Raw genomic sequence first — 17,090 nt, forward strand, 5'->3', positions numbered from 1 at the left:
TCATTGGTTATTTGGATTACTAGGAAAGGGTAAATTTTGAATGAAGTATCATAAAGATTTTTTAACTGGCTTGCCCATTTAGAGTTATGGCCACAGAATTACACAATGCAGATTCAGTTTACTGGTAAAATTGCAAAGAATGAGCAGCTAAATATAAATTTTGATACTCTACTTACTTTTAAAAATGATTTATAGAAAAAGATTGTTCATTAAGTTTCAAGAGAGTCCATTTGACATAATGGCAAGAGTATGATAACATCATTCCCATTTGATATTTCATTAAGAATAAAAATACTGCCCTGACCAGTTTGGCTCAGTGGATAGAGTGTCGGCCTGCAGACTGAAGGGTCCCAGGTTTGATTCCGGTCAAGAGCATGTACCTTGGTTGCGGGCACATCCCCAGTAGGGAATGTGCACAAGGCAGCTGATCAATGTTTCTCTATCATGGATGTTTCTAACTCTCTATCCCTCTCCCTTCCTCTCTGTAAAAAATCAATAAAATATATTTTAAGAATAAAAATACTTGTTACTTTAACTTCTGAGGAAGGCTAATAAAAATGTTCACTGAAACTTAACATATAAGAAAACTCTAAACAAAAATCTTGCAAACTCTAAATTAAAGAAACTATGCCTAGGTTATAGTTTATGACAAGCATATTATCTTGTTATAAAATTTTCTCTGTAGGAAGCCTGAGGATAGATGCAAATAAACTTGACAAAGTAGAAATTACTTCCATTCACTTGACATTAATTAGATTATTACAATCTTCCAAGCAATGCTATGAGGTAGGTATTATCATCCCCTTACATTTGGAGAAAAAAATCAGTGATGAAACAGCTTGCCAGAATAACACAGTAGGCCCAGGATTTGAACTCAGGAATACTTCTCCCTAAGAACTTCCCCTTCTCCATAAGCCGCTTCTGCCATATGCTTTGTTACAACTAATTTTTTTAAAGTTTTAAGTCCCTTAATATTAATACTTTTCTATTCATTAATCATTCTATGAAAAGTACACTGAAAATGAAAGTAATCTAAAACCCTGGTCCCTGAGGTAACCATTGCTAGTCTTTTGCTGTTTGATACTCAATCAAATCATTCAGGTATGTATGTATATATATATCTTTGCATATATATACAAATCATTCAGGTATGTATGTATATATGTGTTTTAACACATTTGAGATCATACTAATACACACACAGTATTTAATAGCCTTCTTTTCCCCTATTTATTATATCATAAGCATTGTCCCATATCTTTAAAACTTATTTATAAAGAAGTTTCAGTAGTGCTGTAAAATCAACATACTAATTTACCGAAATGTTCATTTAGGTTATTTCCAGCTTTTCACTATTTTAAATAATTATTCAACATGCATATATTTTTATATTTATGATTATTTCTCCAATATGAGTTCCTGAGCAATAAAACAAGAAATATTGGGTCAAGGAGAAGAAATAGTATAATTTTCTTGACATACTCAAAAATTATTTTGTAAAAAGGTTACAATAATTCCCATGCCCATCAGCAGTTTATAAAAGCATTTGTCTTATCACATACATGATAGCACTAAATATTGCCCTTTTAAAAATATTTTCTAATTTGATATAAATGACATAAATTCCTTTAATTTAAATTTTTATTGTTAGGCTATACATTTTCTTCATGTCTAGTGGCCTATTGTTTTAAAGAATTGTAAGTAATGTTTTTGCCTATTTCCCAGTATGGACTTACTGTTTTTTCCATAACTATAAGCTTGTTAAATATTAAAAATGTCAGTTCTCCATTATATTACTTGTTAGTATTTTCCCCAATTTGTGCTGGTTTTTGATGTTCAATAATTCACAATTTTATGTAGTCAAATTTACATAATCATTTCTGTGTGATTTTGCTTCATTATTTTAATGATTAAAGAGATCTCCATTTAATAGTCAACTACACATTTAGCTGCATCTTCATTTAGAATAATTATTTTCCCAGATTTAGCACTTTAACATAAGTAAAATTTATCTTCGGGTAAAGATGACATTTTAAAATGATTTGTTTTCTGTAATATGTAACCAATTTCTCATATACTGTTTACTGAACAACAAATATCTTTGTCTTTAACTTCTGATAATTTTTCTAACATAATATATGTTAAGTCATATATACCAGAATATTCCTTGGCTATCCAGAATGTGCCTAGTCTTGTTTTGATAATATGTTTTGCTTATAACAGCAGCTTTATAAAGTTTTAAGAGGTAGAGCAAGAAAATGGTATTCTTTATTTTAAAAATGTCTTGGTATTTTTCATCTGCTTGCTTCTCCAAATAACCTGGCAAAATCATTCTGTCAATATCAAACAAACAAAAATTCCTATTGGTGGATTTATTGGGAATTTCTTAAGCTGATAAATTAATTCTGGAAGAATTGGCAACTTTACCATTATCAGTCACTCATCCCAATATATTTTCTTTATATTAGCAAAGTAGAGAATGACTTAAGAGTTTTTTTGTATTTGCGTGCATGTGTATTTTAGAGAAGAGATATTTGAGGAGGTACCATCCTTTTAAAATATGCATGAGGCACATTATAAAATTCTAGAAATATAATTTTAAAGTATTTTTCTAAGGCATAGATAAAAATCCACATTTTGGATAATATAACAGTCTTTGTGCATACAAGTGAAGTATAACCAATAAAAAAACTCCTTATTAATAGGCTGTGTATAGACGTAACCATTAAATCATTTTTCAAAGCCCGTTCAATGCATATACTAATTTATTGTTTTTTGGGAAATGCATTTAAAATGCTTGCTCTTACCTAATATTCCAGACTTAGGAATCAAAACTTACTGACTGCATCACTGTGCTAGTATGGGTTTAGATAGTCCCACATCGAGAATGGAGGTCTGAAGAGTTTAAAAAAAAATTAGAAATGACTACAAGAATTCTCATACACATTCTTGACACTTCTACAATCTAACTCAAGAAATCATAAATACTTGAGCCTTGTTATACTGTTTGTCCCTCTATGTCTTGGGATCAGCTTTTAACAAGGTCCAATAAAGACCCTCCTTGGAAGGGGGTTCTATACAGACTCTACATTATTCTGAATTCTGTTCTATAGTAAACAATATACCAAGATCACAATCTATATTCATGCATGGTATAATCTGCACTGGAGGGAGACATATATAAGCCAGAGACCTTAGCCAATTAAGAACTGGCTAGCATCCCAGAAGCACACTGTTCCTTTTTCATAGCAACTTTCCAAACTCTGGGATTCAACAGTAGCTCCTCCACACTCAACATTTTAATTCTGCACGTGAGATGTTGAGTCACAGTCACCCAATTAAAGTGCTACCTCCAGACTTCCACTTTAAGACAAAATGAAGTAGACAAGGGCAGGATTTACTCTCCCACCTGAAACCAGTAAAGCACAGAACAAAATATATGAAAAGACACTTTTCAAGACATTAAACATCAGGCAACAAAAGGACAGTGAATACTGAGAGATGAGAAACAAATGAGATAATCCCTACAACTCTCCTAGTTTACTACCTGGAAAGAGTTTTCAAGCAGCAGTGTAGGTACGGCTAAGTCAGGCAGAGTCTGGAAGACTCCCTGAGTTGATGAGACAAAGCAGAGTCTGGGAAGAAAAGAAGGGTAAAATTCACAAGACAGAGCAAAGAAGGAAAAATTGCAGACAAGAATTGAGTTATATGTATGACCTTCCTCAACTATTCGGCAGAGAAATACTCAACACATGTGAGTGAAGAAACTATCCTGATCCAGGAAAAGAACCAATGAAAGAATTAGAGAAACTGATCCATGGAGCTCAAACAAGGCCAGGAAGAATTCCTGTTACCTCTGGCCAGAGCAGAAAACCTTATAATTCAGAGGTTATTAGATAAGCAAGTGGGTTTTGCATTAAAATAGAGGAAAATTAACCCGTAATTAAATGCACCTCTGATCCAGTTTAACAACCAGAATTAAACTAGCTACACATTCTTGAACAAAGCTAAATAATATTTATAAGAATACAAAAATATCCATCACTTCATAAGGTAAATTTCTGAATGTCTGTCATCCAATAAAAAATTGCCAATTATGAATATGAAGAAAATATCTGAGCTCAGGAAATAAACAACCCTAAAGGATTAAGTGAAATAATATGCAGAACCTACAAATGACCAGGAAAGGGACTGTTCCCACCAGTAGGAGTGAAAAACTTAATAATTCACATGGTGTTATTTAGAGTACTAAGAAGTCATGATTCAGTATTGGAAGAAAACAATCCTAGATTAAATTCTGCTCTGGTCCCACATAACAAAGATAAAAATAAGACTTAAAAGGTTAACTGCATCAAAGAACAAAGCTAGATACTACTCATAAGAAAACATAAGTATTTAGAGTAAAAGAAAACTAAATTCATAATGTCTGCCATCCAATATTAAATTGCCATGCAGTTTCACTGCCATTGAAGCAAAAAAAATAAAATAAAAGAAGCAACAGATAATACCTAAATAAATAGCTGTGTTGTAATAAAACTTTATTTTTTTAAAATTGGCCATTTAGCAAGAGACAATAAATACCTGACTCCTGAGTTAATTACAATAGCCCTGACTTGCGTGGCTAAGTTGGTTGGAGCTTCTTCCTGTGCAGCAAAAGGTGGGGGATTCAATTCACAGTCAGGGCACATACCAAGGTTGCAAGTTTGATCCCTAGTCAGGAAACATGTGAGAAACAACCAACTGATGTTTCTTTCTCACGTTATTGTCTCTCTGTCTCTGTCTCTCTCTCCCTTCTTCTATCTAAAATCAAATTTTACAAAAAGATTTATACTACAAACCCTAAAGCAGCACCTAAAATAAAACAAGTACTGTAGATAAAAAGTCAACCACAGAAAAAGTAAATAAAATTGTGAAAGTTCTTGATCTTTAACAATTGAAACATGAACTTCAGCAAGAGACAAAAACAAAACCGCACAGTTATAATAGTCTAATAGCAGTTATACTGCACAATTCAGTGATTGTAAAGTTACCTGTAACAAGCAAAGTTAGTCTCCTATTTTGATACCTCTTAAACTTATGTCTCTGTGTGTTTTTGCATTTTTACTGAATGTAAATATTTGTTACATTTTTGGTTAAGATAATTTAAAAGTACCATTTATTATTATCATTTCTACTAATGCATTGGTGAAATCAATAAAGAACCTTCATTAAAAAAATTGTGGAGTAAGGTGGGAAAACAAGGGGGGTGTGAAGAACAGATGGGGCCAACCAAAAAAAAACAAACAACAACAACAACAAAAAAACAAAAAACACATGCCACAAAACCAATACCTATAGAACATTAAAAAAAAGAGAGAGATAGATAGAAGAAGATATAACCAAGTGAAAGAATACACCATGTTCATGGATTGGTAGAATTAGCATAATTCAAATGTCCATACTACTCAAAGCAATCTATAAATTCAATGTAATCCCTATTAAAATGCTAATGACATGTTTCACAGATCTAGAACAAATACTCCAAAAATTTATATGGAAATAAAAAAGAACCCAAGTACCTGCAGCAATCTTGAGAAAGAAGGGCAAAGTTGGAGGGTTCACAATACTATCAAGCTAGCCTACAAAGAAGCCATTATAAATAAGATAGCCTGGTACTGGCACAAGAACAGGCATATAGATCAATGGAAGGGAACAGAAAACCCAGAAATCGACCCAAGACATTATGCTCAAAGAATGTTTGACAAAGGATGCAAGACAGTCTCTTCAATAATTGGTGTTGGGAAAATCGAACAAGTACATACAAAAAAAAAAATGAAACCAGACCACCAGCTTACAACATACACAAGAATAAACTAACAATGAATAAAAGACTTATATGTATATCATGAAACCATAAAAATTTGGAAGAAAATATAAGCAGCAAAATATTAGACATCTCAAATAGCAGAATTTTCACTGATATGATGATTAGGGCAAGAGAAACAAAGGAAAATATAAACAAATTGACTGCATCAAAATAAAAAGCTTCTGCACAAGAATATAAACCAGCATCAAAATGAAAAAGAAGCCCTAGCCGGTTTGGCTCAGTGGATGGAGCGTTGGCCTGCGGACTGAGGGGTCCCAGGTTCAATTCCGGTCAAGGGCATGTACCTTGGTTGCGGGCACATCCTCAGTGGGGAGTGTGCAGGAGGCAGCTGATCGATGTTTCTCTCTCATCGATGTTTCTAACTCTTTATCTCTCTCCTTTCCTCTCTGTAGAAAGTCAATAAAATATATTTAAAAAAATGAAAAAGAAACCCAGTGTATGGGAGATATTTACCAATGATACATCTGATAAGGGGTTAATTTCCAAAATATATAAAGTACTCATACTACTCAACCAAAGGAAGACAATCAATCCAATTAAAAAATGGGTCAATGACGTAAATAGACACTTCTCTAAAGAGGACATACAAATTGCCAATAAACATTTAAAAATGCTCAACATTACTAATCATCAGAGAGAGGCAAATTAAAAGGACAATGAAACACCTGCCAGAATGGCTACCATCAATAAATCAAAAAACAACAAGTGCTGGGGAGGATGTGGAGAAAGAGATTGTTCATTAAGTTTCAAGAGAGAAAAGAAACCTTTTGGCAGTGTCAAAAAGAAACCTCCATACACTGCCAGTGGGAATACAGTCTAGCACAGCCACTATGGAAAACAATGTGGAGTTTCCTCAAAAAATAAAAAATGGAACTGCCATCTGACCCAGTGATCCCACTTCTAGGAATATATCCTGAGAAGCCTGAAACACCAATAAGAAAGGATACATGTACCCCTATGTTCATAGCAACATTATTTATAACTAGAGGCCTGGTGCCCTAAATTCATGCACTCAGGGGTAGGGGGGCCCTCAGCCCAGCCTGCACCCTCTCGCAGTCCGGGAACCCTCAGGGGATGTCTGACTGCCGGGCCTCAGACATCCTTAGTGCTACTGAGGAGGCAGAAGAGTCTCCCACCACCACCGCTGTACTTGCCAGCTGTGAACCTGGTCCAGGGCTTCTGGCTGAGTGGCGCTCCCCCTGTGGGAGCGCACTGACCACCAGGAGGATCCTGCATTGAGCGTCTGCCCCCTGGTGGTCAGTGTGCATCATAGTGACTGGTTGTTCCACCATGTGGTCGATTTGCATATTAGCCTTTTATTATATAGGATAGCTAAGATCTGGAAACAGCCCAAGTGCCCATCAGTAGATGAGTGAATAAAAAAGCTGTGTTACATTTACACAATGTAATATGATGCAGCAGTAAAAAAGGAGGATCTCTTACCTTTTGAGACAGCATGGATGAACATGAAGAGTATTATGCTAAAATCAGTGTCATAAAGACAATTATCACATGATCTCATTCATTTGTGGAATCTAATGAACAAAATAAACTGCTGAACAAAATAGACCAGAGACATAGAAGCATGGAACAGACGGTTGAATCTCAGGGCAAAGGCGGGGGTGAGTGGGTGGGTGGGAAGGGATCAATCAAAGAACTATTATGCATATATGCATAACCCATAGACACAGATAATAGGGTGGGGGGGCCTGGGGCAAGGGCTGGAGGTGGGCCATAAGGGGTCAATGAGAACAATAAAGGGACATATGTTCTAGTAATAATTTCAACAATATTTTTTTAGCAATAAAGATTTTTTAAAAAATGTACAGAATAAATAGGCAAGATTTTAGGAAGATTATTAAGTAGATTTAATACCATTATCAACCACTTGATCTCATGATATCTATAGAACTTTCCCTACCCAATAGCAGAATAAACATTCTTCTCAAGTGCAGATGGAACATTTACAAAGATACACCACATTCTGGAACATAAAACAATTTTTAAGTGAATTTAAAATACTTCAAATCATAAGCCATACAAAGTATGCTTTATGCCCACAATAAAATTAAATTTAAAGTCAATAATGTAGTTATCTGAAAAATGTCTAAATATTTGCAAATTAAATAACATACTTCTAAATGCCCTATGAATCAAAGAAGAAATAAAAAGAAATTAGAAAGTATGTGAAGTGAAAGAAAAGAAAAGCACATAGCAAAATTTGTGAGATGATGTTAAAGCATTATTTAGAGGGAAATTTATAACACTATACACATATATTAGAAAAGAAGAAAGGTCTCACATCAATAACTTCACTCTCCATCTTAAAAAAAAAACCACAGAAAAAAGAGAAAACCTAGTGAAAAACAAAGAACAATGAAAACTAAATGAATAAGGATTAAAGTGGAAAACAATGAAATGGAAAACAATAGAAATACAATAGAGAAATCAATAAAACCAAAATCTGTTCGCTTCTCTGAGAACAATAGAATTGATAAACCTCTAGCAAGGCTAAGCAGGATGAAAAAGAGAGAAGACAAAATACCAACATCAGGAATAATGATACCAACATAACTAATGATTCCAGGACTCATAGAGAGAATACTAAGAGAATACTATAAAGAACTTCATGCCAATGAATTTGAGGAAATGGACCAATTTCTTTTTTTATATGTTTATTGATTTCAGAGAGGAAGGATGAGGGAGAGATAGAAACATCAATGATGAAAATCATTGATTGGCTACCTCCTGCACACCCCCTACTGAGGATAGAGCCCACAATTGGGCATATGCCTTGATCTGGAACCAAACTGTGACCTCCTGGTCAATGCCCAACCACTGATCCACGCTGGCTGGGTAACAAATTTCTTAAAAGATATGAGATACCAAAGCTCATTCAAAAAGAAAGGTAAAATAAAAAGCCCCAATACGTTTAATATGTAGTTCAGTACCTTACTATTAAAACACACACACACACACACACACACACACACACACACACACACACATTAAAAAAAAAAACAGGCTCAGATAGTTGAATATTTATGAATCATTCAATGACAATTTTATATTGATCTGATCCAGAAATTTGAAGAGTAAATAACAACTGTCTCTATATAACCAGAATTGATCTGACATCAAAACTAGATATAAATACAAAAAAAACTACAGTCAAATATTCCTCATGCAAACAGTTTACAAAAATTAACAAAATAAAAAAAATAACAAATTTTTAGCAAGTATCATTCAATAATCTGTAAAAAGGGTAATACAACGTGACTATGTGGTGATCATTCACAGATGCAAAGTTGCTTCAATATTTGACAATCAGTCAATATAATTAACTATACTAAATATTAAAAATATTAAAAACGTAAGAGGATATCAATAACTGCAGAAAAACAACGTGATAAAATCTAACATACATTCCTGATAAAAACGCTCAACAAACTAGTAACAGAAGAGAACTTTCTCATCCTGATTTTAAAAAAAATGTAAAAAGACTTACACTTAAATAAATGAAATAGAGATTACAAAACAATAAAAAAATCAGCAAAACTATTAATAAATTGGTTCTTGAATTATTAAAAAACAACAACAGATAAATCTTTAGCAACACCCATGAAGAAAAAAAGAGAGTGGGTTCAAATTCAAAAAATCAGAAATGAGAGAGGAGTGACAACTGATATCACAGAAATAAAAAAAAAGTAGTTAGGGAATACTATATACAATTACACACACACAAATTGGATGACCTAGAACAAACAGATGAATTCATAGAAACATAATTTTTCACGATTTAATCATGAAGAAACCGAAAATCGGAACAAACTAATTACTGTAAATAAAACTGAATAAGTAATTTTAAAAAACTCCCAACAAATAAAACTCCAGGCCAGATGGCTTCAATGGTAAATTCTACCAAGCATTCAAAGAAGAATTAATACCTATACTTCTCAAAAAATTAAAGAAGGAATGCTTGACAACTCATTCTACAAGGCCAGCATTACTCTGATTACAAAATCACTACAAAAAAATTACAGGCCAATATCCCTAATAAACATTAATGCAAAAACCACAACAAAGTATTAGCAAATCAAATTCAGTAATACACTGAGAATATAACATATCATGATCAAGTAGGATTTATTCTAAAAGTTCATTATATCTAAATAATGAATGATTAGAAAGAAAAAAAATGAGACAACCTCATTGCCAATTGCACCAAAAAGAATAAAATACCTAGAAATAAATTTAACTAAGGAGATAAAGACTTGTACTCTGAAAACTATAAGACACTGACAAAAGCAACAGAAGAAGACACAAAGATATGGAAGGATATACCATGTACATGGATTGGAACAATTATTATCATTAAGATGTTCAGACCTCTAAAACTCTCTGCAGATTCAATGCAATCCCTAACCAAATATTGATGACATTTTTCACATAAGTAAAACAAATAATCCTAAAACTTTTATGGAACAACAAAAGACTTTGAATAGTAAATGCAATCTTGAGTAAGAAGATCAAAGTTAGAGGTACAATGGCCACAAACTATATTACAAAGTTGTAGTAATCAAAACAGTATGGTACTGACACAAATACAGACACATAGATAAATGGAACAGAAAAGAGAGCCCAGAAATAAACCCACACTTATGTTGTCAATTTATCTACAACAAAGAAGATGAGAATATACAACAGGGAAATGACAGTCTCTTTAATAAATAATATTGGAAAAACTAGACAGATACATGCAAACAACTAAACCACAAATAGTTCTTACACCACACACAGAAATAAACTCAAAATAGGTAAAGGCTTAACTATAAAAATTCAAAGCATAAAAATCCCAGAAGAAAATATAAGCAATAAACATTATTAATCATCAAAACCATAATGAGATATCACCTCAACCTGTCAGAATAGCTATTATAAAAAAAATTAAGGAAAAACAAATGATGGCAAGAATGTGAAGAAAATAGAACTACCTTATGACTCAGCAATTCCACTTGGCTATTTACCCAAAGAAAATGAAAATAGTAATTCAAAAAGATTTATACACTCTTATGTTCACTGCAGCACTGTTTGTAATAGTATAGATATGGAAGCAGCCTAGGTGTCCACTGATATGTGAAAGGATAAAGATATAGTACATACTGGTATATACAATGGAATATTACTTCATAAGAAACAATGAAATTTTGTCCTAATTGGCACCATGATTAGAGCTAGAGATTATTATGTTAAGTGAAATAAGTCAGAAGAGAAAGACAAATAATGTATGATTTTACCTATATGTGGAATCTAAAACAAAACTAAACAAATTATCAAACAAAATTAAAGATAAACTAATATATATAGAGAACAAACTGATGGTTGCCTAAGGGGAGAAGGGAGGAGGATTGTGCTAAAAAGGGGAAGGGGATAAAGAAGTACAAACTTCCAAATATAAGTAACAGGGATGTAATGTCCAGCATATGGAATACTCAATAATATAACTATATATGATGACTGATGCCTATTGGGTTTAATGTGGTGATCATTTTTAAGGCATATAAATGTTGAATTACTATGTTGTACACATGAAACTAATATAATATTGTAAGTCAATTATGATTAAAATAAATTTTAAAAATAAAAATACCTATCTTAACTCTGTACTATAGTAAAATTATGCTTTCCACCTAAGATCAGGAATAAAACAAGAATGTCTCCCCTTACCAACTGTATTTGACACTAAATTGGAAGGTTAACTCAGTTCAACAAAGACAAATAAAAGAAATAAATATGTCCATAATTTAAAAGAATAAGAAAAAGTCCTTCTTTGCAAATTACAAATAGAAAATTCTATGGAATATACAATGAGCTCCTAGATATAATAAGTGAGTTTAGATTGTGGGGTACATGTTCAATAAAATAAAATCAATCATATTTCAATCCAATTTGAAAATGGAGTAAGAAAGCAATTCCATTTACAATGGCATTGTAAAAAGGAAATACTTAAAGTTTGACAAAAGGTGTATAAAACTTGTATATAAAACACAATAAGACACTGCAGAGAAAATTAAGGAAGAGTCAAATAAATGGAGATAGATACCATGTTCATGATTTGGAAGACTCAATATTGTAAAAATGTAAAATATCTGCAAATTGATTTATAGATTCAATGCAATTCCAATCAAAATCTAATAATATTTTATTGTGCAAAGTGAAAATTTTTAAAATTGATATGGAAATACAAAGGACCTAGAAAGGACAAAATGACTCTGAGAAAGAAAAGCATAGCTCAAGAATTTATACTACATGATTTCTAACATATTATAAAGGTACAGTGATCAAAAGTGTGGAAATGTGTTTTGATTAGGGAAAGGGCAGAAGAAAGACTGGATTTCTACCTAGGGAAGACAGATTTGAAGGTTGGGTGGGGACTCAGCAAGGGGTATTACTGAAAAAGTGAATGAAGAAGAGACATTTCAAATATCCTCATGTTGACCAGTTTGCTGCTTAGATAAAGTTCAAGAATCTGCTTAACTTAAAAGACAAACAAAAACTTGTGAGAAGATCCAAGAAAGTGGAGGCATATTTGGAAGCTATACTCACCTCCTTCCAAAACCAAATTGGAATTACAACTAAATATAGAGCAATCATCCTATATAACCAACTGAAGACTCGCTAAAGAGAAGTATTATAACCAAAGTTTTAAAGAAGAAGCCATATTGAGACTGGTAGGAAGGGCAGCTGGCTCTGCTCCTGTGCGGGCAGCTGAGGTTCATGAGGGATACCTCAATGTAAAGGTTCCCACTGAAAAGTGTGGGGTCTCAACTCCAAGCCAGGATCCCCAGCCTAGAGCACCAGCACTTGGAAGAAGCACCCACATAACATCCGACTGTGAAAATCAGTGGGGATTCTGTCCACCAGGGAGAGATGGAAGTCTACTAGAGAAACCAGTGGCCTTTTAAAGGGCCAATGCACAAATTCTCATTTGCAGCCATATGCCCTGGGCTCCTGCAGAGGAAGGGCTGAACAGACTAGAGTCCTGTAAGGAAAGCTGAAGGAACAGTGTCCAAAATATCTGTGCTGAGTCACTCTCCCACATTGCAGATGCCATCTTTCTTGGGGGGAGCACTCTCCTCCTTATAAAATCACCTGGAAGAATGCAATAGCCTCACACTCTTGACTTCCTTTAGACCAATTCTGTGGAACTTATGCCCTGATAATAAGTCAGCTGCCTGGATCTGAGTGCAGAGGTCTGGACAAACTCAGGGGATTTCAGTGACTGAGTTGTGTGGCTTCGGGTGGGGAACATTCCTCCTACCTTCCTGCAAAACTGATCGACACCTCCTGATTACTGGAGATCCTCTAGTCCCACTCTCCTGGATTCCAGTGGCCCCACCCTTCTGTCTCCTGCTGGTTCTACCCTGCTGAGGTCTGGGCAGAATCCAGGACAAATTGTGCTGTGTGACTCTGGGAGAGGGGCCACTACCCCCACCTTCCCCAAGCACGACTGGCAACTCCCATTCACAGAAGACTCACTAGCCCCATCCTTCAAAATCTTGGCAGCCCTGCTCTGCTGAGATCTAGCTTCTGGCAGAATCTGGGACAGATTGAGTTGTGTAATGCTAGGACAGGGGCCATTTTTACCTGGCATGCTCAACTATTGCAGAGCCATCCCTTCACCTGGCAAAATCTCATTCTCTTTGGGCCTGATGAGTCTGCTGGCCTCACTCTGATAACTCTCTGAGACCCCGCCCCACCACAAAAGTGTGTAAGCACACAGCTAGTGGAAGCTATACTTGGCATGCCCTGGGGCATTTGCTGAGGGACCTCAGACCTAGCACTGGCACCGAGTTTGAACCTATATCAATCAAGTGAACACAATGTGCCCTTACTTGGTGACTCAATGAGAAACTATATCAAGCAACTCAAGTACCTCCAGAACCTCTTTCAGTGTCTGAGCCTAACAGGAAGCAGACAGGCAGAGGCAGGTGAAGGTAGATCTTGAGGTACCTTGGTACTTTAGCTGAACTACCCCTGGCCTGGTGCTGTTAAAACCAAACTTGGTAGGCAGCAGCTTGGTCCTTACCATGCACATACAGGTGGAACAGAGGAAGCCACAAATAGTGGATCACTTTGTAGCTCAAAAAAGGTTACTCAGGGTGAGTAACAAGTAGCATCTGACATTGGCCTGCTCCAAAATTCTTCCCAAGGAGCCTCAGAACCAACAAACCCAGTGACCAGCTACAAACAACATCAGAGAATGATCCAATTAGCTTCACAAGCAGCATATCCAAAAGGAGATCTCAGCAGGAACCAGAACTTGCTGAGGTCAATTTTTCTTTGTGTGATCAGCACATACACAGCAGCTCATACACTGTGGTCCGGGTTGGTCTTCATAGCCAATCAAGGCTCAGTTATAAAAGAAGGGCCCATACAATCCACACAAGTGATATTCCTGGAGCAACCAGCTCAGATGATCAATGTGACTGTACCCCTGGGTAGCAAAGAACTCCTACTACATAAGGCTACCCTACCAAGACTGGGAGTCATAGACATCTACTTAAAACAAACACAAGAGGTAGCCAAAATGGGGACACAAAGAAATATGAACTAAATAAAAGAACAGGGCTCCAAAAAAAAGTACTAAATGAAATGGTGGCAAACTATTTAAGGGATATACAGTTCAAAATTATGATTACAAAAATGCTGAAGGAACTTAGTGAGAACTACATGAAAAATTATCCCCAAAGCAATCTATAGATTTAGCTCAATTCCTATCAAGACACCAATGATGTATTTGACAAAACTAGAATGAATTTTCCAAAATTTTATAAGGGACCTCAAAAGACCTTGAATAGCCACAGAAATCTTGAGAATGAAGAACAAATTTGGAGGAATCATGCTACCTACTATCAAATTATACTACAAGGCCACAGTAATCAAAACAGCATGGCACTGGCATAAAAACACCTATGTAGATCAAAGAAACCCAATAGAGAGTACAGAATTAAAACCATGCCTTTATGGTCAAATACTATTTGACAAAGAAGGCCAGAAAATACAGTGGGGTAAAGAAAGTCTATTCAATAAATGATGTTGGAAAAATTGGACAGATACATTTAAAAAAAGAAACTAAATTAGCTTCATATACCACACAGAAGTATAAACTCAAAATGGATTGAAGACTTAACTGTAAGATTCAAAACCATGAAAATTCTAGGAAAATACAGGCAGTAAAAAATCAAACATAACTCATAGCATTATTTTTGCCACTATATCTCCCCATGCAAGGGAAAGAAAAAAAAATAATGGTACTACATCAAACTAAAAAGCTTCTGCATAACAAAAGATCCCACCAATAAAATGAAAAGGAAATCCACTGAATGGGAAAATATATGTGCCAATGATACATCTGATAACAGGTTAATTTCCAAAAAATATCATGAACTTATACAAACCAACATCAGGAAGACAAAGAATCCAATTAAAAATGGTCAAAGGACCTGAACATAGACTTCTCCAAAGAGGACATAGAGATAGTCAATAGATATCTGAAAAGTTGCTTGACATCACTAATCATCATAGAGATGCAAACTAAAACCACAATGAGATATTACCTTACACCTATCAGAATGCCTATCATCAATATAACAACAAAAAAACAAATTTTGGTAAGGATGATTAAAGGGAACCCTTGTGCACTCTTGGTGAGAATACAGATTGGTGCAGCCACTGTAGAAAACAGTATGGGGTTTCCTCAAAAAGTTAAAAATGGAACTGATTTATGACCCACAATTACACTTCTTGGAATATATCCATAGAAACATAAAACACTAACTCGAAGGAATATCTGTGCCCATATCTCCATTGCAGCAAAATTTATAATAGATAAGATCTGGAAACAGCCCTAGTGCCCACCAGTAGATGAATGGATAAAAGAAAATGGTACATTTTCACAATGGAATACCATCTGGTCATAAAAAAGAAAGAAATCTTATCCTTTGCAATAGTTTGCATGGACCTAAAGGGTATTATGCTAAGTGAAATAAGCCAGTCAGAGAAAGACAAGCACCATATGATTTCACTCATATGTGGAATGGAATTAACAAAATAAACTGCTGAACAAAATAGATGCAGAGACATAGAAGCATGGAACAGACTGTCTAATCTCAGAGGGAAGATGGTGGGTGGGAAGGTGAATAGGTGGTTGGGAAAAGATCAACCAAAGAACTTGTATGGATATGTGAAAAACCCATGGACACAGACAATAGCGTTATGAAGGCCCAGGGCAGGGAGTGGGCTAGAAGGGGTCAATGGGGGGAAAAAGGGATCATCTGTAATACTTTCAACAAAAAACAGCTTAAAAAAAAGAAAGAAACAGATTCACAGATAGAGAACAGACTGAGAGATGTCAGAGATTAGGGATTTGGGGGAACTGTGTGAAAAAGAAAAAGGGATCAAGGGAAAAAACCTATAGATACAGACAACAGTATGGTGATAAGCAGAAAGAAAATATGTGGGGGAAGTTAAAAGTGAGTAAAGGGGGAATAAATGGTGATGGAAATAGACTTGATTTGGGGTGGTGAACACACAATATAAAATACTGATGATATATTATACAAGTGTACACTTGAAAATATAATTTTATTGACTAATGTCACCATGACTGAGGAGCAGAAGCCCCATGGAGCCCAACCCAGTCCAAGGAGCATCAGCTGCGCAAGGAACCCGCCCCTGTCTGAGGAGCAGCAGCAGCCGCACACAACCCATACCCATCTGAGGATCAGCAGCAGCGTGAGCAGTTCACCAACGTTTGCAGAGCAGCCCGCCCCATTCGAGGAGCAGAAGCTGTGCAAGTGGCCCCGCCTCATCCAAGGAGTGGCAGCCTCACGAGCAGCCCACCCCTGTCCAAGGAGCAGCAGCCTTGTGACCAGCCCACCCCTGTCCAGGGGCAGCAGCTGCATGAGCAGCCTCCCCTGACCAGCCAGAGGAGCCATCTCTGCTGTGAACAGTGCCCACCAGAGGAGCTGCCACCAACTGAGGAGCAGAAACTGCCACGACCACCCAAGGAGCCACTGCCACCCAAGGAGCAGCCACTGCATGACTCTACCTCTAGATCCATCCATGGGAATAAAAATGGGTAGACAAAGAAACCCCCAAAGGAAAGAAAAGGAAGACTCACCAGAAAAGCATCTAAGTGACACACAGGCATACAATATGT

At 35.6% G+C, this 17,090-nt stretch overlaps 1 protein-coding gene across 3 annotated transcripts in view; it reads right to left on the reverse strand.

Moving 5' to 3' along the window:
* RPS6KA6 (ribosomal protein S6 kinase A6) overlaps nt 1-17,090 on the reverse strand; it is a 207,397-nt gene that overhangs the window by 107,804 nt on the left and 82,503 nt on the right. The gene's annotated exons all lie outside the window — the stretch shown is intronic.

Source organism: Myotis daubentonii, chromosome X, assembly GCF_963259705.1.
Source record: "Myotis daubentonii chromosome X, mMyoDau2.1, whole genome shotgun sequence".
Taxonomy (NCBI): domain Eukaryota; kingdom Metazoa; phylum Chordata; class Mammalia; order Chiroptera; family Vespertilionidae; genus Myotis; species Myotis daubentonii.